General features: G+C 46.9%; 1 protein-coding gene across 1 annotated transcript in view; it reads left to right on the top strand.

Moving 5' to 3' along the window:
• Window positions 1-4,810: 4,810 nt before the first annotated feature.
• Window positions 4,811-22,826, top strand: part of LOC116567092 — a 95,053-nt gene continuing 77,037 nt past the window's right edge. Inside the window, exons 1-3 of the mRNA XM_032301953.1 lie at window positions 4,811-5,180; window positions 17,030-17,096; window positions 19,188-19,308. The gene's annotated coding sequence lies outside the window, so the exon portion shown is untranslated. The remainder of the gene's footprint in view (window positions 5,181-17,029; window positions 17,097-19,187; window positions 19,309-22,826) is intronic.

Here is a 22,826-nt window from a genome sequence, read left to right as displayed (position 1 = left end):
AATCTGCATGAGTTTGAATCTTGAACTTGTCCCTTGCTATCAGTGTAACCTAACAAACTTATTTCACAGTGCCTCAGTTTTCTCATCTATAAACTGAGAACAACAATGGGACCTACATCATAAGGTGGTTATGAAGAATGAGTTAATAAATGTAGAGTCCTAGAAAGGTGCCTGGCATAGAGTGAACACTCATTAAAATTTAGCTGCTATAAAAATGATGATGATGTAGTAGGTGGTGATGTGGTGATGGATGTTGATGTTGGGATGATGATCTGTCTTCTGGAATTAGTTCCCTCTTGCATGGTCTTCTAGGCCAGTGAAGAGAAGCCATATGTGGGTTCCTGACTTGGGAGATCCAAGCTCAAGTCTTTGCTCTGCAAGCTGAGTGAGCTTTACCCAGCTGATTTCCCTTTACTGAGATTTGTTTCTTCACAAATGAGTGTGACCCCACTGAGTTGGGAGGAAGTCATGAAATGGGGAATGTTGGAAGAAGCATGGTTGGAACACAATGCTTCCTTCTGGAGGTCTTCTGTGGCCACCATCCCTGAATTGGGTTAGGCACCCTCTGTGCTTTCTCAAGCCATGCATTCATTCCCAGAGACTTCCTAGGTGAGCACCTACTATGTGCTGGGAGGAAAGTCATGAACATGACAAAATCCTTGCTTTCTTGGAACTTATGTTCTTGTGGGAAGACAGAGTAGAAGTAATTAAATAATAGCCTAACTTCAAGTTGGTAAGTATGGGAGGATTCAGGGGATACCTTCCTAGGCATAGCCCCTCCATTCTTGACATACTGTATTATCACTGCGCATTCATGTATGGGTCTTCACCTCTGCTGTGAGCTCTTACAATGTAGCTCCCATACCCAGTATAGTACATTATACTGTAGGGGCTCAAAGCTCATGATTGAACTCTTTCTGTAATTAAACTTAATGATCACTATAGCATTTGCACTTTTCTAATTATGATTTTTTCCTCTAATGAATAGTCACTAAAAACCTATTATGTATCAGGCTCTGGCCTCTCAAAGCCAAAGAGAGAAGCCTTTGACATAGTTCTGGAACATTCTAGCCTAGCTGGGTAAGCCCTGTGGCAGAGGTTTGCATAAGAGCAATGGGGAATCCATGAGGATCCACTTGTTGTAGCTCCTGACTCCTTCAGGGGTCCTTTGAGAAGTCAGACCTCACAGGGTGAACAGAGTAGCAGGATTTTTATAAATCCAAACTGTGGATCCAACAGCAATGGCTTAAAGGTAAGACATGTCCCTGATGAGGCTTGTCTTCTCCTCAGGCCTGTTTAGGGGTCATACCAGTTCTGCTGGGGCTCTGTCATTTCTTCACCGAAAACATGCATGGGGCCTTAGGACTCAGTTTCCTAACCTGGGGTTCCAAGTGCAATCCAAACAAACCATGCTTTGTCCCACAACTTTTGTATCCATTCAGCTCTGTGATCCATTCTGTACATGGTCACGGGCCTCAAAGTCTCCTACCTCCAGCTCCCTCATCCACAGAATGGAGACTGATTTAATTGACTGGCCTTCACCATGTGCTTGCTTCCATCACCCATTCAACAAATATTGACTTAATGTTCATTATCTGTTAGATGCTCTTTCAGATGCCAGAGATACAGAAATAAGTCTGAAATGAAGGTCCTTGCTTTCACACACCTCATATTCAGATAGGCAATAAATTTTAAAAAATCAACAAAAGATAGTATATCCGATGGTGGTTAAATGTGAAGAAGACAAAGCAGGGAAGAAGAACAGAGCATGCCTGGGGCAGTGGTTCTAGAATCGGAATTTTAAATATGGCACCATGGAGAGCCTCACTGAGACGATGGCGTGAGAGCGGAGATATAAAGGAGGTGGGCAGCAGGTCTTGGAGAGCTCCGGGACAATCTCCCAGAAGGAGGGAAGAACAGATGCTCAAATTTACCCTCTTCCTTTCCTTCTTTTCTTTTTGTCTTCATTTATTTCTTCATCCCAAATATTTTTAGGATTATGCTAGGTACCATGTGCTGGATCATACCTTGCAGATAGGACGAAGGTTGCATACTTCAGGGTCTCAAGACCTGTTCATAGAGACAGACAAGATAAACCGAGTTTTAGTGAAGGGTGTTAACAGGTTTCTGTCAGAGGAAGAATAACGGATTCATGACGAGAAGACTTTGGGCAGTCAGGTGAAGCCCATGGACCTCTTTTCAGAGTCACATTTTAAAATACATAAAGTAAAACATATAAAACAGCAAATGAAGCTAATTATTTTTAGAAAGAATTAACAACATATACAGAAACATCAAATTGGTAATATTTATGAGTTTTTATTTACATATGAAATGATCAGTTCTATAGGTATATTAATGATGGAAGTTTCAAAATATTGATGAGGATAGACAGTTTGTGACATCTGCAGTAACTCCAAAGGGCTATGAAAACTTGTGTGATTCTATTGCTGATAAATCACACGTGTAGTAGCTATCAGTGTGATTTGAGCCTACATCCATAACCAAAGGAATGGTCACCTTTTAGGCAGAGGTTAGTGAACATAAAAATGCATTTTCTCACCCTTGCAAGTTCTCAAAGCTCCCGAATTCCACCTGAGGTTAAGAACCTGGGTGCTAGAGGTATATGTATGGTGGGCTCCAGGGGTCAGAACCTTTCTAGAGGTGGTAACTTCATAGCTGCGGTCCAAGGGAGGAGGAGTCAGAGTTAGTGAGGGAAGTAGGGTGCAGGGGAATCCAGGTAAAGGGAAGAACACCAGGCAGTTTGAAACAGTCTGTCTCCTTGGGGGAGGTGAAGTTTCGTGTGGCAGGAACTCAGGAGTTGTGTAGGACTGGGTGAGAAATGAGCCAGGAGAGGCAGACGATGGGATCAGATCATGGAAGGTCCTAGGTTCTAAGCTACAGAATTGATCTGGAAGGTGGAGGGTGGGGGAGCCCTTGATGGATTTAAGCAAAAGAGGGACATGTCACAATCAGAGCTACGTATGTAGCAGCTGTGAGGCTGATGGATTGGAGGGGAGGGGCAGGGAACTGGAGGAAAGCAGAGGTAGGAAGCTGTTTTAATTAGTCTGGCCCAGTGGGACTCTTGTGTTCCAGGTAGTGTCCATAGGGCTAGAGAAGAGAGATTGGTACTTGGGACGTGTATAAGCCATGAGAACCTGCAGAACTTGTGATAGGACGGGGTGGAGCGGCAAGGGAGCGATCAAAGCAAGGTGTTAACACGTGAGCCTCGACAGGCAGAGGAAGAGATGCCACGGACTGCAAACCACCTGCTCACTGGTACCTCTGGGCCTTTGCAGAAGCTTCTTCCTCTTCTGGGGATCCCCTCTCCTCCCATGCCACCCCCTTTCCTGGCTCAGATCACCTCCCCAGGTGCACCTCTTCGTTTTACTAGAAGCCCTTTGTAGAGGTGGCAGGTTATCTGTGAGCTGCTGCCTGAAGGTCAGGAGCCTTGCCTCAACCTGTCTGGACACCCGACAAGGCCCCATCCGGGGCAGAGCCCCTTGGGCCCCTCTGGTCCTTGATGTCAGTCACAGAGCTTGCGCCCGTGGGACATCAGCCTGGTGACGAGACACGTCCCAGGGAGCCGCCCGTCCGTCCACAAGCCAACAGCAGTTGCGCTGGAAGTCAACCCGAAAGTGGAAAGGGAGAGATCTGGTGTCTGTTGGAACCCCCCCGCCCCCCCAGCCCCCATGCCAGTGTGCATAGCACTTTCCGGAGGAGGATTTCCCCTTGGGGAATGGGAATAGCGGCCCAGGCCAAGGGGAGATAGAGAACGGCCTGTGCTTTCCAAAGGACTTCCTTCCATGGTCTTATTTATTTAAGCTTCATAACAACCCTTGGTGGGTGTATGTGCGCGTGCGTACGTGCGTCTGTGTGTGTGTGCTGAGACAGGCGCACACACTCACACACACACTTTCTCTGATTTAAAGATGAGAAGAATCCAGCCACGGAAGCTAAGGGACTTGTCAAAGGCCACCCAGTGAGTAAGAAACAGGGTGGGTGGGGCAGAGAGTTGGGCATGAGCACCTCCCCACAGGTCTCTGAGGTCAGGGATTAGGGATTGAGGGGGGTTCAGTGGGGCAAGAAGCGTGGCCACAGTTTCCCAGGAAGTCTCCCTGCTGCTGTTCTTTCTGTCCCTTTTCCAGCCCGGCCTCCAAACCACGGCTGCAGTCAGGTCCGGATGCACAATGGTGGGGAACAATGGCTCCCAGCGGTGGCCACCGGCATGATTTGTCCCGTATCCATCTGCAACCTCCTCTCCTGCCATCCACTCTTGCCTAAACCAAGTCCTACACTCAGGCTTTTGTTCAGTGAAACATGCTCTTTCTTTTGTCTAGGGAGCGGGGCATGGGGAGAGAAGGAGGGACGCCTCTTTCCGTAATGACGTTCTCTTTCCATAATGACGTTCTCCAAGAGTGTCAGCTTCTCCTTAAGGTTAAGGTAATGCATTGTAGGACAGTAAAACCACACTGGAAAAAGTGTGAATGCAGGATCTTGAGACAGTAGAGAAGGTACATTTTAATATGCAACTTGCCCCAAACCAGGGGTGCTACCTGGCCCCCGGGGTTAGCACCGGCGCCTTGTTGGCACACCAGATGGCTCAGGGCATCTTTGTGGAAGGACTCGGAGAAGGAGAGGTATAAGGCTTCAGAGACAAGTCTGTCCCTCACCTCGTCACTGGTCCTTCCCCTTGGGAATACAGTAGGCTGTCACCTGGGTCAAAAGCACAACTGTGAGGGAGAGCAAGGAGGAGGAGGCTGGGTATGAGGAAGAGGAGGAGAGGAAGGGAAAGGTCTGGCGAGGGGAAGTGGGACACAGGAGGGGGAGCGGAGGAGGCAGGAGGAGGATTCATGGTAGGAACTTAATTGCCTCCAATCCCTGGATCTCTTGCACCTGCTGGAGAAGCCCAGCATGCCCTCAGGAGGAGAGCCTGGAGGCCTGGTAATCTCCACACCCACCTCTGGGGAAGCCTGGGCAGGGACTGGGCTTCCGGGTGGAGCTCCCCTCCCAGCTCTGCTACCTTAGGGGCAGACCCTGAGAAGAAACGCTTCCTGGGTCAGGCCCAGGGTCTGAAGAGCCACTGGGGTGAGGGGGACAGGTGGGCAGCCTGCCCTGAAAGCCCTAGGACGGTGACTCAGAGAATGAACTTCTGCTGGAAGACTCTTGAGCCGCAGCAGGTACAGGGGTGCCGGGTTGGGCGAGAGGACTGAAAACTTAAAAAAGGGCATGGTTGGACGAGCTGTTCTGTACAGACTTAGACGTGAGAGAACGCAGAGCTGCGGGAATAAAAGGAAGCCTCCCTCGGTGGAGAACCGCCTTGTTGCCAGACACTGAGTGAAGTGCTGGAGAGATGGATATTATTACGGAGGCTGCCGTGGCTTGCATGCCCACTGTGAGTGCGGGCTTTCCCACCATTCCCCTGTTTAACACCTGCCGCCACCTCCACAGGGCAGGCGCAAGGATGGGCGCCTAACAGCGGAGGAGGCTCAGCAGGCAGAGCCCCTCCTCGAGCCCTCCTTGCTCTCCAGCTGCACCGAGGGAGGCCAAGGAGGGTCAGCGACCTGTCACAGCAAAGAGCACCTGGCACACCGTAGTGCTGGCAGCAGGGCTGAACCCATTTATAGGATTTCCAGTCAGGCGCCAGCTGCCCAGGCCTTTTCTCAACCGGTGGCAGCTTCTTGTCTTTCTGCAGTGCCAGGTCACAGCTGGCCCTTCCAGAAGGCTGTCGGTGCCCAGGGCCGTGGCTTTGCTCAGTCATCTCCCGGGGCGGTCGTGACAGGGCACCCGTGTGCTGATGGAGCCCACACGCTGACAGAGATGTTGGGGAAGGAGCCTCCAGGAGGGAGGAAGGAAGGGCCCGGAGGAGCCCGTGGCGGGTGGGGCCTGGAGGGAGAGGGCAGGCTCAGGGGACTGGCTTCCTTGTAAACAGTGCAGCCTGAGCTAAAAATACCCCTGCCCTAGACAGGGCATGCTGAGCTCCTCAGGTCTCCTCCAGAGCCTTTCCAGGGGCCGCGGGCCCTTTCCTGAAAGGTCAAGGGGATGGGAAGAAAGTTGACTTGTGAAGAGTAGGATTTCCTTAGCAAGGGAAGTATAACAGTATTTCCTTCCCCGGCCAAACAGGAGGAGGACACTCGTGGGTTTTCGCAGCAGCAACAACAATAAAAGCAAAAAACTTTTGTTGTTGCTGTTGTTGTTGTTACCCTGGGCCCTTGTTCCCTCTGTCGCAGTCTGAGACCTGGGCCTCACTCAGGTCCATGGTCTGGGCCTGCATTCCCAGCCTGGGTTCGGGAACCGGGAGAAGGCCCCTGGGCTGGAATTTCCAGCTGTTCCCTTTATTGGGTGTGGGACCTATGACTCAGCCGCTTGATGCCTCAGTTTCTGCAATTATAAAAGGGGATCATGCTAGTGTTGAGTTCAGTCAGGTGTGAAGAGGATTAAATGAGATGCTATTTATAAGGCTCTTAGCACAGTGCCTGAGACATGAGAAATGTTCAAAAAATGCTTATTATGATGGTATCTGGGAGGATATGACTGTTTCCTGAACTCTACATTAAGACCTAGTTTCAAGGGAAATTTAGTACGTAGGCAAAGAGGGGTGTGGATAAGAAGAGGCAGAATGGGTCAGAATCATAGAAATCTGAACTTTGACAGACAGGGAAACTGAGGCCCAGGGAACAGAAAGGAGTAGCTCTGGGCCAGACACAGTATCAGCAGCTGCCTGTGGGTTCAATTTAACATAACCATGTAATGAGACCACTAAAACTCCTGGGTGACTCTAAGGCTGCCCTCCTAGGAGTTAGGAGAACAAGGCCTTTTATTTGTAGAGCAGTTTGAAGTTTGGAAAGCCTTCTGAAAGGGGGAGACAGAGCTGAGCAGACCACTGCCAGGGGATTGAGCTCCATGATGGGGATCTTGAAATGCATGTACAAATAAGTAGCCAAAACAGACCTCATCTTGGTGGGGAGGGGGGTGGTGAAGTTCTGTATCCTTAGGCCAAGCCCTTGAATCTGAGGCCCAAGCAGGAAGAGTTTTGCTTGGCCTAAAAGAAGAATCTTTTAACCCTGTGCCATCCAACACGCTAGACACTAGCTAGACATGGCCTTCGAACCCCTGAAATGGGGCTAGTCTGGATTTCAAAGACTTCTTTTAACAAAGAAAAACATATCCCATTAACCACTTTCTTACTGACACCATGTTGAAATACTATTTTTAGATCCACTGGGTTAATCAATTAGATGTTATTAAAGTGAATTTTGCCTGTTCTTTTTTCACTTTTTTTTTTTCCCTGTAGGTTCTGGGAAATCTTGAATTATGTACATAGCTTGCAATCTCCTTCTGTCCGGCAGTGCTGTTCGAACCACCGCATGGGTGCAAGAACAGAGCAAGCTGTCTTTGCAGATAGTAAGTCTCTCAAAGCTGCAGATGTTAATAAAAGGTGTTGTTCATGCACTCATTCGAGTAAGGTGGATAATCCCTGTAATCCCTTCCGGTTCTGACTCAGCTGTGATTCTCACACAAGGCTCTGAGGAGCACTTGTTCTGAGGAACCTGAAGAGATGTTTTATAGGAAAAAAGATTGGTGATCAATTTAATATGGGAAATTTTTGGTGGGGAAAAAAAAAAAACTAAGTTCCTTTGCCCTAAGATTTCTCAGAACCTTCTAGACACCAACCTCCACTGTAGGTCTTTATAACAGGGACACTTTCACAGAGCATGATCAGGAAATAATTTATTTAAGTTCATTCCTTGGGAATCGTCGTCCTCAAATTCTCAAAAGAACAGGGATTCCGTCGTCAGACATCACTGAGTTCAAATCCTGGCTCATGTCCTAGGTGGACTTGGACCCATGATTTCACCTTCATCAGCTGTAAAATGAGAGGAAGCACCAACCCCCCCCCACCCCCCCGCCGTATGGCTTTGAAGGTTACCCTGTAAAGCATCGAGAAAATTTAGTGCCTGACACAGAGAAGATATTCAGCAGAAGGTAGCTCTACTTGATGACAGCCCTGTGGCTTCCCTAAGCCAGGCTAGCTGAGTGGAGTCTCCATCCTGGCAGCCCTAGCAGCTGCCCGCGCCTCTCTTCCCTTAGCAGCAGCGAATAAGAAATTCAGTTCATGATGGCGGTGTTGCAGGGGGAGGGGTGACATAGGAAGTGCCTTCAAATCTGGTGTGATTTTATAGGTCAAGTCAGTTTCCAACCTGAGACAACCATTTCCTTCTCTCCCTCCCCACCTCACCCCTCTCTGTCAGTCCTGGCCAAAGGAAGCTGCGGCCAGGCCTGGCAGGCCGCCCCCTGCTCCCCTCCTCTGCTCAGTTCCCGTTCCTCCAGGCCTCGGAACCCCCAGCAGATGGGCTGTCCTTATCTTCAGGCTCCAGGCCAGAGGAGGGACCCTCCGGTCACGGTCTCGTGCAGCTCTCTGGGGGGAGGGCGACCTTGTCAATAAACACAGCCTTTGCAGAGGAAGCCAGGAGTTGGAGGAAAAAGAATCCTTGAGATTTTGGTGACTGGGCCAGGCTCAAAGTCCACCAGCCATAACCTTTACTGGCCATTTCTGTGAGGAATTGCCAGTCTGTGCAGCTTCTCCAGAAAGAAATCCACGCAGGCCTTTAAATAGCCCTGGGAGCTGGGGCGTTCCCAGTGTGCGGCTGGCTTGATTCAGGCCTAATCCTGGCCCAGGACTGACCTTTCACAGTTTACAGAGCACTTTATCTCTGGGCTCAGTGGAGTCTCACAGAGCTCTCCCCGGAGTGGAGAGGTTTAGCATCAGCCTGATTTACAAATAAGGAAACTGAGGCTCGGATTATAAGTGACTCGCTCCCGGCTACCCAGCTGGTCGAGTATGGGCACGACTCTAGGCATGAGATCTGTGCGTACTCTGATACCAAGTCCAGAGAGATCTGTCCATCACACCACAGTGTCTCCCACCATGGGTCTTCCTTTGTGCCCAGCATCGAGCTCTAGGCTCCGGCCTGTTTCTCCTCAGAGAAGCCCACATTTCAGAGAGGAGTGGAGATCACATAAATGCACATAAATGCATCTCAACATAATGATGCTCACGGAGTGAAACCACTCCCAAAAGTGTACATACTCTGTCCTTCCATATGTATAAAACTATGGGACATGCAAACCAATCTACAGAGACAGAAAGCAGCTGGGTGTTGGTTTGGAGAAGGAAGCTGTGAGGAAACCTTTGGGGTGACGGACATGTTCACTATCTTGGTGATGCTAATGGTTCTCAGGTCCCTACCTATGGAATGGTGCACCTCAAATATGTGCAGGTTATTGCAAGCCAATGGCACCACTTAAAGCTATTTAAAAAGAGGAAGATAAGAGGAAAAAAGAATGAAGGAGGGTGGCGGACATGTCATAAAGAACTGGAAGAAGTGTTAAAATGGAGACCCAAATTTCCTGAGGTGTATGGGGAAGAAGAGAGAGATTCTTTCTCTAATTGGAGAGATCAGGAGAGAGTTTTTGGAGCAGGTGCCTGACCTGGCTCAAGGTCTGGAGACGTAGGCTTAGGTTAAGAGAGATCAGGATAGAATATTCAGGTGGAGTGTGCTCAGGGAATAGGGAGTGGAGTCATCTCCTCTGTGACCCCGTCCCCACTTTCTTCCCAATCCTTAGAGGCTGGAGGTTAAAACAGCTGTAATTCTCTCTTTTCTGCAGAATCGGACCCACACCCTACTTGGCAGGCAGCTGGCTTTGCTAGTAAGATTCCTGCCCTCCCCCACCCCACCGTGTAGCTCATCCCACAAGTCTGCTGAGACCCCACATTTCACGTGGGACCCCTGTCCTCTCCTCTTTCCTCTCTAAACTCAATGGCCAAGTCCTGGCTGACTGGGCCACCGACAACCCCAGTTTCCGAGGGCCTGGCCGCCCTCACTCATGTCAGCCTCTTCTAAGTCCCACCAACCGAAGCAGCTTTGGGGCCATTGGTGTGGCCATGCGATGGGATTCTCTTCCACACCCTTTGGCTTAGTAGCAGGCATGTGACCACTGGAGAATTTTGAATAATGAGTTTATTCGAAAATGCTATGATAAAGCAGTAGGAAATTTGAGACTTGTTACAGTGTGGTACACTGCTTGCTCCCCAAACAGAATGCCAGCCATTGGTTTTACAGTTTGTCAAACACTAGCTTGGGTTTGGATGATCCCATTATTCCTGTCTTTACATAAGAGACCGTTCCCATGACATTTGAAACCCACATATGAAATTGTGGGCTAGCTCTTGCCTTTTAATTTCCTTGGCATGCTTGTTGATTTTAAATTGCTCCTTTCCCCCCAAGTTTCCTTATTAATTAAATAAATGGGACAGCCGCATTCCCTGCATCTCATTCAGTGCTTGAATGTGAGCTTAGTTCTGGAGTCGGCTTTCCAACCTCGGCTTAAGGGACATTAGTCACTCAGAGCAAAATGTGGCATTTGAACAGCTGTCTCAGGCTTTCAGAGTCCAGGGCCTACAGGGTTGGAGAAAGTGCGGGGGATGGAACCAGTATGTATGTACTGAAAACCTACTCCATGCCAGGCACCAGTGACTTTGTAAAGAGTGTCTCCTTTAATTCTCTGAATGGCCCGTAATGACGATGCGTTCTTTTTGGTTTGAGATCTGTCTTCTCCGGGTACAGCACAGTTAAAAACGTGTCAGACATCATGCAGCTTATGAGTCGTGGAGCTGGGACTTAAACAATCTGATTCTAGAGCTCATACTCAAATGTTGCCCTGTATGCACCTCGTTTAATCCCCCCAAACCCAAGACACAGGCACTGTTATTATCAGATCTGCTTTCCAGATGAGCAGCCAGAAGCTCAAGAAAGCACTTTTCCCAACAGAACCCAAGTGCAGATTAGAATTCTCTGATCCTGGGCATGTCCGTCCAGCCCTTGTCCATCCTTCGTTAGTTCAACAGATAGTGGCAAGTGTTTATTCTATCCCAGGGACCATCTTGTCCCTAGAGATGAAAAGATGTGGCCTCAGTCAGTTAAGTGTCTGCCTTCTGGTCAGGTCATGATCCCAGGGTCCTGGGATTGGCTCCCTGCTCAGTGGGGAGCCTGCTTCTCCCTCTCCTCTGCCCCTCCCTGCTTGTGTTCTCTCTCTCTCTCTCTCTCTCTCATTCTCGCTCTCTCTCAAATAAATAAATACAATCCTTAAGATACAAAATGGAGCCCCTGTTTTTCAAAACCCAGAATGCAGAGAGGAAGGGAAAAGACCTCAATGACAATGAGAAACACAGTTGCAGTGTGAGAGGGGCCCTGAGAGGTTGCTATAAAGAACTATAGGAACCCAAATGAAAAAGCATCACACTGCCTGCTGAAGGAAGAAAGGAAGGCTCTAGAGAGGAGGGCCGTGGCACCAACAACTATGTGCTCCCCAGACAGAAAAAGGGAGGGGGGTACTTGAGGCAGAGAGACAGACCATCAAAGGCAAAAGGGAGCATAGGATAATAGCCGCTCATTAATCGATGCCCACCTACCACGGCTTTCAGTACCTTCTCTGTAATCCCCAGGACAGCTCTGTGAGCAGGTGTTATTCACAGGCACACAGAGGTCTCCTCTCTGTGCCTGTGCTCTCACAGTACCTTGCCCACAATCGCACAGCACTAAGGAATCAAGCTGGGATTCAACCCTAGGCAGCCTGGCTTCAGAGCCCACGCTCTGCTCAGAGTTTGGGGCCACTGGCCAGTTCCTCATGTGTGTGCCAGGCCATGAGACTGGCCACATAAGCAGGAATTAAGTCCAAAGGGTCTTCCTTTCCTCAGAAGACCTTAGCCGTTCTGGAGTCAAGGACCCTGGACCTTTTGGGATTCATAAAAATAATCATGCCATCTCTTGTGCAGGCGCATATGTGTGCGCACAGCCGAGGACCGCCATCCACCTTTCTCTATAATGACATGTCAACATTATTTGCTATTGATGGAACCACATCTTTTTACTGTCGGAATATTGGTGTCTTCTACCCAGCGGGATTCTCCTGGCTTCAATGTCAGTATTTGAATCCATTTTCTGCATTCCCTTGCCAGATTGGGAAGCGCTGGGGCTGGGGGGCTGGGGGGGGCATTGGAGGGTGCAGGGGGATGGACAGAGGTCTTGTCCACCTTCTCCTTCGCCATCCCCCCAGGACACAGCACTGGGCCTGGGACATGGTAGTTACACACTAAATATTTGTTGAGTGAATGACTATTTGTGGAATGAACTCTGGGCCTTTGGTCCATAACTTATGTAGTGAGCAAATGAATTAATTATGACTTAACAAATCTGATTTACCCTCTTTAATTGATAGGATGGGAGGGAATAACATTAGGGTTTTTTTGTTTTGTTTTGTTTTTTAACATTAGGGTCTTTTGAAGGTGAGGAATGTAGACATGATTGGTCCAGATGAGTGGTTTATAAAATGAAACTGTACTTTTGGAAAATCTTGCCTTTGGGGGTTTTGATTCAGTGGGTCGGAGGTGGTGCTTGAGTTTCCCAGGTGATTCTGAAATGACCAGGTCAGTATGTGGGTATGCACACGTGAATCCCTTCCTGTGCTGTTTTTGTCTTTTTCCTCATCTCCCTCCACTTGCGCTGGACTTCCTTGCGCGATGGGAGCTTACTACCTCACAAAGCAGGCTGCCCGACCCACTGGCACAACAACGGCAGTAATAGTAACAGGGACAGCAACCGGGGGACATAAACCAAGCGTTTCTTGTGTGTTAGGTTACTGCACATGCGTTACTGAATCCAAAGGCCAGGCATTATTTACCCCCATTTCACAGCTAAAGAAACTGAAACTGAAGTTCTGTGGTTGACTCAGTGTCTCAGAGGTGGTGAGGGGCAGGCCCGGAATTCCAGCCACCCTGGCTTGTCTGCCCGTGTGCTTCTCTGGGGCCTTGGAGCGGGTCCCGACGGGTGGTGGAGGCGTGGGCGGGGGTTTTAGGGCCTCCTCAGGCCGAAGGCAGCCAGGCCTGCCACATCCGCAGGCGGCCCAGGCTCCAGACTCTGCTCCGCCCAGCCCTCTGATCCTTCCCCATAGAAGGTAAACCCAGGCAGGATCCCATGAGGGCTGGCTGGGCCTGGTGTCCCGCTGGTTTCAGTTTCTGAAGAGCCCAGCCTTGAGCAAACACAGGCGGGGAGGTTTCTGGAAGCCTTCCCAACAGATAGCAGATTAACTCCCTGCTGCCTGGGAGCCACCCACGGCGGGGGGGAAGGGCTGGCTTACCAGCCCGCAGCCTCCTTGGCAGTCCTGGCGTCTCCACTGGCGGGCAGGACACCCCTGGCTTCCCAGAACCACCTGAAGCCTGAGAAGGCACACAGTGACCTGCCAAGATGCCAGGACTTCTGGGCGGTTCAAGGTTCCAGCTCAAGCTAGGCTCTCTTCAGGACCTCTGGGTTTGGGGAGAAGGGGTTGAGGCACCCCCCCAACCCCACCCTCCAAATATGATGCATCTCCCTGCCTCAGCGGGCCCCTTCTCTCTCTCACTAGGGCATTCTTGTTCCAACACGTTAGCAAACCTCTTTGAATGTTTGTTTTCTTTCTGAGAAAGAGGCTGAGGGACATTGCCAAGACCAACATGAACTCAAAACACAGGGCATTCTCTGTTTGCCGGGTATTTTTCTGGACAGACAGACCTGGGTCTGAAAACCAGTCCTGCTACTTCCTAGCCGGTGACCTTTGTGTAAATTTCTTAACCTCGCTGAAAAAATGGGGATAATGATACTTATCTTTAAGATAGGTTCGGAGGAGTAGATTAGATAAATATAGATTATACATATTAAGTACTTAATGCCCTCCATCAATGGCAATTAACATTATCATTAATTATATTATTATTATGAATGACTAATAACCCACTCAGGATTATTACTAATGCCACTGTGAGCATAAGTGCAAAAAAATAAGCTCAATTAAAAATTTTACGGAGGCAAATAGTTTTATAATAGGTAAATAAAGAAAGAGGAACAACACTGGGTTGAGAAGTATATACACATGATCTCATTTAATATTCAAACAGCTTCACAAGGCAGGCATTATTATCCCCATTCTACAGAAGAGGAAGTTGAGGTTTCTGTAGGTTAAGTAACTTGTCCTTCTCACACACTGAGTTAATGTCTGGTGTCCTGGCCTCCTGCCTCCCTGGTGCCCCTGAAAACCTGCCGCTTCCCATCTGCCTATCTCAGCAAAGATGCTTCTATCTGTAGGGAATACTTCTATCTGTAGGGAATACCCCTACGCTCAGCAGCTTAGAGGAAAACAAGCCAGTTTTGGAAACTGGCTAAAGGCTGCCTCCTCCAGGAAGCTTTCCTAGTTTTCTCACTCCTCACCTTGCAGAGTTAACCGCCCCCCTCTCTCACTCTCCTGGGGCCTGAAGCATGTGACTACACACTCTTAGGGGTTTTGTCTCTCCTCTAGAAAGTAGGTTCCTCTGAAGGAGACACCATACACTTTTTTTTTTCACTTTAGGAAGGTTGGTATGTGTGTGTGGTTAAGGACCCAGGCTTTCAAGCCCAAGCTCACATCTAGGCTTTACTGCTGGCTGGAAGTGAGGCTTGAGTAAGTAACTTAACTTCTCTCTCACTTCCTTTATCCATAAAATGGAGATTAACAATAAGATCAGCCTTCTGAGGTTGCTGTAAGGATTGAATGAGTTAGTATATGTAAGGAAGATAGGATCATTGAAGGTCCTGAATGTTGCTTCTTAACAGAAAACAGAGACATTAAAAGAACACTACTGAACATGGGAGGAAGCACCAGGAGACCTAAGGTTTCATCAGGAATCTCTCTATAGCTTACTGGACTTAGTGGATTTGGGCCTGTGATTCCTCTCTCTGAATTTACTTTTTCTTGTGCAAAATGGGAAGTTTGGCTCCTGCAGCTAGATGGTCTTTATTGGGTAATATTCATTGGTATTGATGACCAATTCTTTGCCTATAGGACTTTTCCCATGTCATGTTCCCGGGGGAAGGTCTTATGCAGAAATAGATGACTGGTTCACCATTGGCAGCACAAAGCTCACCCACTGGCGGATGCCCGCGCTAACCATGATGATTGCCAGCTTTTCCTGATCACATACTAGTACCTGGCATTGGGCCACATGACTTCATGATCTCGTTTTTTTGTTTTGGTTTGGTTTTTTGTTTTTTTTTTCCTAAAAAACCCTCTAAAGAAGGAATTATTATAATCGTTATTTTACAGCTGAGATAACAGAGGCTCAGAGGTTGGAAATAGTTAGACGAGGAGGAGAATCCACATCTGTCAGACTCCAATTCCCTACAGCCTGAAAGAAACCGTTCTAGAGCATGGCTGTCCAAATACCTCTGGGGACAAGGAGACTTTTATCTTTCAAGTCGGTCCATTTATTAAGCATCCCAAGTAGCTGAAAAGTATACAGCTGCCATTTTCACGTGAGCTTCATGACTTTGGATTTGGTCTTCAGGCAGACATGATGGGGTGGAGAATGGAGGGAATTAAGAGTATAAATTCCCCCAAAGAAAATCACTGGGAGCAGTTTCCACGAGGGTGGTCAGAAGACAGAAGCCCCCCACTCTCGCCTCTCTGGGTCTGGCCCAGAGCCTCATCCATAGAGTCCCATTTGGGAGTAGATCTGGGAGATGCTAAAATACTCTAGTCCAGCCTACGTTGTGATTGGGCTGAACTCAAAGCATCAGAAATTTGTGCCCATAATCACTAGTCGATTGAGATACCTTCCTTTGGGGGTGGTGTTTGAGGTACAGGGAGTCAGGGAATACATTAACAAAAAGTTTAAAGCAAATCAGGACTGCAAACCTGAAGAGAGAAATTTGATCCAGGATGGGTGACTTTTCCTGGATTTGTTTGGTTTGCTCTCTTTCCAGAAACAAATAGCCTGCTAGAATAGCTCCAGAGACTTATCAGTTATAACAGGATGAAGTCTAAGCTCCTTGGGGCGGCATTCAAGGCCCTTCAGCTATCTAGTCTCAACCCACACTTAGTCTCTTCTCCCACCATATTCCCAGGCTCATTCCTAGCCAGAGAATTCTGCCCAGTTCTCTGGATACTCCATGCTTTGTTCCTGCCCCTGTGCCTTTGCATATGCTGTTCCTTTTGCCTCAGGGTACACCAGCAGCTATCACATCTAGTAGACACCGGTCATGTTTTAAAAAGATTTTGACTTTCCTCTTCCACTCCCAAGACTTTTCCCAATAGTCTCTGCACAGAGAAAATCTTCATTGACTCTTTGGAATTATAACTAAATGCACAGATAAACAAAACAAGGAACATCAAGTGGAAACATTGAGAGTTAGGGCTCTGAGTGGCTCCCCTAAGTGCTGTGGAAAACCCAAACTCCCAAGGCTGAGTATCAATGTGGTTTGGAAAGTCTTACATTGCTTGGGCACTAATTTAAGGATGATACAAGAATGCGCTTTTTCAGTTTGAACAATTTGTTTGCTGTGTTGATGTTATGCTAGATTCTCACAGCAGGACTGAAAGGCATTGTTAGGGGAAGCTCTGCAAGTTGTTCAGGAAGTTGGCCAGGGTGGGGAAGCCTTCCCTGGGGCATTCTGAACATGCCATTTTCATCACAGTTTCAATGTGTAAAGAATGAGATTCAGAGCCCCATTTTTCTTCTATTCTTTTTTTTTTAATTTAAATTCAATTTAATTAACATACAGTGTATTCTTAGTTTCTAAGGTAGAATTTAGTGATTCCTCAGTTGCCTATCACACCCATTTCAGAGCCCCATTTTTCACAATAAAATGTTAGTGTGAAGTTGACCATCTGATCTCATTTGCCCAGGAAATTCTGGTTTTCACCCAGTATCCTGACATAACTGTCAGCACTGCCCTTCCATCATCAAGTACCCCAGTGTAGACAAGAAATCCTATGTCATTCTACCTGCCGGCTAACCAAGCTGGAGCTTGCCTATGTGGTTGCTTCTCTAAGGCTTGGCCATCTGTTGGATCTTTCCTTCTTTCAGACTCAGCCTCTCTTCCCTCCTCTGTGACAGAATTAATAGCTCACACGTGCACACTCAGGCCTTTGTGTACTTACCTTCCTACACTTCTCCCTCTAGCCACTGGACCTGCTCACCCACGATCATGTGGCATTCTGGGTATCTCCCTGCACAAGTTCTAGACACGGTAAGTTCTTAACAAGAGGTTGTGGAGTGCATTATTTTGGAAAAAGAAATACCCCCTACAAGGTTTTTGTTTTGTTTTATTTTAGCTAATCATCAAAAGAATAAAAAAGCCTTTATAAGAACTCTTTAAATCTTTGGATGAGAGCACTGAACCGTAGATATGAATACAGAACTCTTCAAAAGGCAAGTCGAGAAGTGTTTGGAAGTGACAAAAAGTATCCAAACATGACTTTTTATTGCTATTGTTAAATATTAAAGCTGGAGGAAGCCTCTCTGATAGTCTTTTAAATTCAGAATTTGTATAGTGATCCCATTTGTGCTTAAAAGAATTGGAATTACTTTCACTCTTCTGCATCCTTCTGAAACAATTACATACTTTTTTTTTTGAGGAGTATGTTTTTTCCTTAGTAAGCATGTATTATTATGTTTTTTTATTTTTTATTTTTTATAAACATATATTTTTATCCTCAGGGGTACAGGTCTGTGAATCACCAGGTTTACACACTTCACAGCACTCACCAAAGCACATACCCTCCCCAATGTCCATAATCCCACCCCCCTCTCCCAAACCCCCTCCCCCCAGCAACCCTCAGTTTGTTTTGTGAGATTAAGAGTCACTTATGGTTTGTCTCCCTCCCAATTCCATCTTGTTTCATTGATTCTTCTTCTACCCACTTAAGCCCCCATGTTGCATCACCACTTCCTCATATCAGGGATATTATTATGTTTTTTAGAGCGGGGAGAGAGAGTGGGGTGGGGAGGGGCAGAGGGAGGGAGAGAAAGTGAATACCAAGCTGGCTCCTGGCCCAGCATGGAACCCAACCAGGGCCTGATCTCACCCTGAGATCACTACCTGAGCCAAAATTAAGAGTCCCATGCTTAACTGACGGAGCCACCCAGGCGAATTACTTTTTGATGTAATAAAGTTTATATTAGGAATGATACAAATATTGAAACAAACAAAAAATATCAGTTTCTCAAACCCTTCGAGAAATTATTTAGACAAACCCTTTTATTTTATATTCCAAAGTCAAGGGAAAGGGTGGGTTGGGTAAGAACTAAGAAACTAACAGAGGCCTAAAGAATTTACGGAATGCAGGGGAAGCCTCACAGTATATAAGTGGTAACGTCAGGATCTGGACCCAGTTCTCTGAACCCGTGTCTCTAGATCCTTGCACTGATTCTTTGGGACTGATGAAGGGCCTCTGAGTGGGGACACTCTTGTCTTGTCACACCTGCATTGGGAACGTAGGCTTCATGCTTGATGCTTCAATGAGATTCGCTTGGACAAAGTTAAACTCTGTACAGTCCCACCGCAAAGGAATCACAGAGAAAAACCGTGTGTGGTTAGGGTTGGGCTTTGGAGTCAGACAAGCTGGGCTTCAGATCCTGTGACCTCACTCGCACCTGACCTTGGTAAGGTTCTTTTACCTTCTCAAGGCTGGGTATCCCCATTTCTCAAATGGGGGTAGCGGCATGTTTCTTGCAGGAACTGATAAAATGAAATACATGAAAATAAATGAAATAGTGTTTGTAAAACACTTACCAGTTTCTGGAAGTAGTAAACATTCGATAAACTATAGGCATTCTTAGTATAATTATGATGACTACTCTATGACGCAACTTGTAGTGAGGGAGAGCATACCGATTCCAAGTAGGAACTTTTGCAGATGGTTCTTTCTGCTCTGCTGCTCAGCTGCGGGTCCCTCCAGTGGCTTCACTTAAGCTTGTGTCAAAGGGGTGGTGATTGAACTTGGAGTCATCCGTGGAGGAGCCTGTGTAGTCGCCCCCCACCCCCCGTTGCCAGGCATTTTCCTATGTTCCTAGATTCCTTGATGTTGCTTTCTTTTTTTTGGCTTGGGCTTTGCAAAACTTCCTGGTGGGTAGTTTTAGTCATCCTGCCTAGCAGTTTGCAAGAGTATGTTGTGAAGCTAGAGAGAATAAAAAATGTCCTGATGTGTCAGAGAAAGGGAAAAAGAAGGAAGATGGCTCCCATTTCATTCACGTACAATATTGGTTACTAGGTTTTAATTTTAAATCTTACAGCGACTTTTGTTTCTTTCTTCCATTTTTTATTTTAACCTCCACACAGACATCTACTTATCATTGAAAAGAAAAGTAACCGTGCTCCCCTGGCATTCACAAAAGGCGTCCATTCGTTCAAGCATTCGCCGACTCATTCGATCTGCATTATGGGGTCCCTGTGGCATTAGGTACTGTGCTCTGCATAGACATGCAGGTTATAGAAACTGTTCATGGAATATGAACTCAGTAGACCTGAGTTCAAACCTCAGCTTCTTTCTGTCCTATAGCTTTGGTCTTGCACGTGTTAGCCCTCTAACCCTCGGATTCAGCTCCTTCTTTCAAATTCCCTGTCTCAGCCGTGAAAACACCATCATCTTCCTGCCCTGTACAGAACCTTAGTAATTATTCATTTTCTTCACTTAACCCTCTCCCTAATGTCTGATCAGTTCCCCGCAGGGATGCATGATTTAACTCCTAAATATCTCTTTGTCATTAGTATCACCGTTAATCCATTCGGCAGATATTCACTGAGAGTCTGCTGTCCCAGGCTCTCTGCTGGACTGAGGGTACCTGTCCCCAGGGGGCTCTCAGACTGGCCAGGTGCACCCAGGAACATACACTTTCCCCTCCGGTGAATGGGTACAATGATTCTAAAACCCGACGCTTAACTGCGCATTTCCTCACTGCCAGACACTGTTCTATGTGGTTTACATGCATTAAATGATTTAAGCACAATAACCCTAAGAGCTAGGTACTCTTATTATCATCACTTTATAGATAAAGAAACTAAGGCAACAGAGTGAATAAGCAGCTTGTCCAAGGTCACACAGCTAGTTAGCAGTGGAGGTATGGTGCAGTGTCCTAAAAGCTGGCTTCGTAGCCAGTGCTATTAACCACCACCAAACTCTGCCTCTGCTCTAGGGGATGGGAGAAAATTTTCAGGGTGCCATAAGAAGAGCTTCTAGCCAGACTGAAGGTCTTTCCCTGAGCTGTTGTCTATGCTAACCCTTCCATGTGAGTAGGGGTGAGCCAGAGCAATTCACCCCATTCCCACTGCCACACCCCTGACCTCAGCCAGCCTCTTCACTGCTCCCTCCCCCGTTAGTCCATTCTTCCCACCTGTACCACAGTGAGTTTTCCAGCCAAAGCTGGTCCTATTACTACTCTTCTTACATTTTAGACTGTCTTTCCACCCTCTGTAGGAGATGTCTAAACTCCTCTGCAGGAACAGCGAGTAGCTTTCAGCTTTGCTCCCAGCCTTCCCTGGACTTGGCCACACGGAATCACTTGTGGTCCTCTCAAAGAAACATGCTCACTTGTGCCTCCTTTGGTGGCAAATCCCACTTCTGCAGCTCCTATGCATCCTTCCACACTCACCTCCTTTGAGGATGCCTTCTTAGATCCCTTTCCCCATTGATAGTGAAGTGCTTTTGGTGATAAGCCCATCACCCAAATACTCTTAATTTAACTTCTCCCACTGAACTGCAACAGTTGCATTTTGAATCTGTTTCTTTCATCATACAGTAAGCCCCTTGAAGAGTTTTCCCCAACTCCTAAAAGAGCTTGGCATCCAGTGAACTTTTAGAATGAATGAATGAATAAATAAATGAGTACTGAGAACAAAGACCATTTTTATGTCTCTTTATCTGTTGCCACTCAAATACAGTGCTAAAGACTAATCAGGTCCAGCTAAACTTTGATTCTCCCCTTACACATCTATGGGGCCTAGTCATACCCCCAGCAGAACTGTGAAAAGGTAAATGCTACCCATGAAGTCAAACGCATGTCATGAGAAAAGCACGGGACAAGTGTTGAGGAGATCTGGGATTGTTGTCTAGGCCCTATCACCAATTTAAATATGTGGCCTTGAGCACAATGTTAACCTCTCTCAGCCTCCATTTCCTTGGCAATAAAACTTCTATGGAAAGTCCAAGAGGGCTTGGATGCTGAAGAACTTGGTCAAGCGCTAGACAAGCCAGCAGTTGTCAATAGCATGATTCCTCCAACTACTCTCCCAACCTCCGTCTAAGCTGGATTTACTCAGTGCTACTACAGGCCATGGGGCAAGCCTTTCCCACCCTTTCTTCTCTTCTTGGTCTGAATCCAGGAAGATTTCCATCTGTACCTTGTCTGCAAGCCAGACTCTGAACCTAGAGTTTGGAAAAACAGGCAAATTATATTCGCCCAGGTGTATCCTGTCTATATACTGAGCTGTGAGGCCAAGTTTGTTCGCAGAATAAAGTGAGTGCACACATGTTCGTGTGAATGTGTGTGCACACACTTTCATTAGCAGGGCAGAGCTCAGGATCATAAAGGTAGCTGTAGAGCAGTGGGGAGAGAAAGAGAGCTCTGGACATGGCATCAGAATTTTGAGTCTTAATTCTGCCACAGTCACTTATGCACTGAGTGACTTTGGTTTATTCTTAACCTCTTATAGTCTCCCCCTCATCTCTAATGAGGACAATGTATTGACCACAGGTTCACTGTCAAGATTAAATGAAATACAGAATGTGAGATAGCTGGTGCAGTACCTGGTGTGTGGTTTGTACTCCATGGATGTTTTCTTATTGATTTTTCTTACCGAGGCTACTATTACTAACCAATATTTTATAGGTGTTTTATATGCCTTGGGTTTATGCAAAGCATCTCACATGTATTCTCTTGTTCTAGTCTCATCACAACCTCAAAAGATAGATATTAGTGTCCCATCTTAACTGGGGGATGGTGGTCTGACAGCTTAAGCAGCTATCTTAAGGTCACCATAGAGCTGGTGACTAGGGAGCCTGGGCACAGATACAAGTCTCTGTATCCTAATCTGATGCTTTGGGGACTTCTGATCCAAATATGTCCGTTCATGTTAACATTTCCTCCCTTATCCTACCAGGAAATTATACTGAAGATGTAAGAATGGGGGGAGGGGGCGAGGAGTTGAAGACTGAAGTAGTAGAAATATAAGCTTAATTGCATAAGTACTCATGCAAACATACACACCAAGAAAGATAATGTTGTGGACGGACACTGGTTTGTTAAGAAGAGGAGTCAGAGGAAGATAAGTACACTGTGTCGTGGCTTAGAGTAATGAACTAATTAATAGATACTCTCCAAAAAGAATAGAGAACAAAAATTATTATATAAAGACATAATTAAACTAGTAACCACTAGAATTGAAATACAAACCATCCTAAATAACAGAAAAGCTACACATAAAAACAATAAATCAAAATAGTTTATAGTAAATGGCATAAATAAATTAATAAAAATAAGCAAGTAAAAGCTCACTAGCCTTACTTCTGAATCCAACCACAGTGGGTAAGAAGGACTGGATTTCTTCTCCCAGCTGAAACAACGAAAAGACCAGACAAAATATATGAAATAATGGTTTTCAAAACACTAGACCTCAAGAAGTGAAGGGCAACGATCCTTGAAAGGCAGAAACAAATAAGGGGAGCCCTACAACTGCCCCAGATCACTGCCTTGAGGGAGTTTCCAGGCTGTGGCAGGAGGGAGGAACTCAGGCAGAGTCTAGAAGACTCCATGTTGAAGAGATGAAGCTGATTTAAGATCAACAAAGGCAGATCAAATGCATAGGACCAGCACTGGACAGGAAAGAGACACATGGAAACAGGACATTGATGATCTGCACAGGATTTTGGTCAGTGCACACATGTGAGGAAGCCATTGGAGACTGGGGAAAGAATCATCCAGA

The sequence above is a fragment of the Mustela erminea genome, chromosome 10, assembly GCF_009829155.1.
Source record: "Mustela erminea isolate mMusErm1 chromosome 10, mMusErm1.Pri, whole genome shotgun sequence".
NCBI lineage: Eukaryota > Metazoa > Chordata > Mammalia > Carnivora > Mustelidae > Mustela > Mustela erminea.
This window is presented reverse-complemented; position numbering and strand designations above follow the sequence as displayed.